General features: G+C 56.8%; 1 pseudogene; it reads left to right on the forward strand.

Annotated features, from left to right (window-relative positions):
- The first annotated feature begins 263 nt into the window (after positions 1–263).
- On the forward strand, positions 264–1,251 carry LOC103608550 (annotated as a pseudogene).
- The last annotated feature ends 170 nt before the right edge of the window (positions 1,252–1,421 follow it).

The raw sequence follows: 1,421 nt of genomic DNA on the forward strand, positions 1-1,421 counted from the left end.
TAGGTCTGGACAAGCCTCTGACCTCCATGGACCTCAGTATTTTAAGCTGCAGCCTCTGGTGGGGCTGGAGGGACGGGATGATTTCCCAGCCCCGCCTCACACCCCAACAGCATGTGGCACCAAGTTCCCCTTTTGCGGATGGCTCAGCTTTCGATCACTCACTGGCTTCCTGTCAGGGTTCCTTGGCCCTACCCCACATTCAGGGCATTTCCTTCCCTGACAGAAGGACCTAGACCTGGGCTCTGTCCCTGGCACATGCAGACATGCTGCCCCTGCTGCTGCTGCCCCTGCTGAGGGGACATGAGTGGGCTGAGGGAGGAGAGGTGGACGCTGGGGGGTGGGGGCTGGGGCTGCAGCTGAGCCTCTGTGTCCCTCCAGTTTCCCTGCAGGAGAACCTAGGGTACGAGCTGCAAGTGAAGGACTTGGTGACAGTGCAGGAGGGCCTGTGCGTCCTCGTGCCCTGCTCCTTCTCCTACCCGTGGAGGTAGTGGTATTCCCCTCGCCAGCTCTATGTCTCCTGGTTCCGGGATAAGGACCACATATACTATGACAATCCTGTGGCCACAAACAATCCAGACAAAGTAGTGAAGACAAAGACCCAGGGACGATTCCACCTCGTTGGGGATGTCACGACCATCAGACATGCCAGGATGGAGGACACAGGAACCTACTTCTTCTGAGTGGAGAAAGGAAGGAACGTAAAGCATAATTATATAAATAAGAAGCTGAATGTGCAGGTGACAGGTATGGCAGGGGTCCCAGGAGAGGACCCTGGAACGTGGAGACCCCCATATTAGGAAAGGGGCAGGAAAGGAGAGCATTCCCCTGCTCCTGGTCTTTGGGCTAGGGTGGTCCCCAAGAGATATGGGACCTAGGGCCAGCTCAAGCCCTAAGGTTCTGGTCGCTTTCAGGGTCACACTGTGGATTTCTCCCTCCTCCTCTTGGGTCTCATTCATCTCTCTTTCACCTCCTCAGCCCTGACAGAGAAACCTGACATCCACTTCCTGGAGCCTCTGGAGTCTGGCCGCCCTGCAAACCTGAGCTGCAGTCTGCCAGGGTCCTGCGAAGGGGACGACCTCACCGTCTCTTGGATGGGGGATGCCCTTACTTCAATGGGTCCTGGAACCCTCCGCTCCTGAGTGCTCCACCTCACTCTGAGGCCCGAGGACCATGGCATCAGCCTCACTTGTCAGGTGAAACGCCAAGGAGCTCAGGTGTCCACAGAGAGAAGAGTCCAGCTCAATGTCTCCTGTGAGTGGCTGGAAGGGACTATTGGGTCCCAAAGGACGGGGGAGAGGCATGTGTGCATGCGTGCGTGCGTGCGTGTGTGTGTGTGTGTGTGTGTGTGTGTGTGTAGGAGAGAGAGAGAAAGAGAACAATAACCTGGGAAATCTCATGTGTGGATCTGAGCCCTGGGAGTC

Source organism: Galeopterus variegatus, unplaced genomic scaffold, assembly GCF_000696425.1.
Source record: "Galeopterus variegatus unplaced genomic scaffold, G_variegatus-3.0.2 Scaffold8548, whole genome shotgun sequence".
In the NCBI taxonomy this organism is placed as follows: Eukaryota; Metazoa; Chordata; class Mammalia; order Dermoptera; family Cynocephalidae; genus Galeopterus; species Galeopterus variegatus.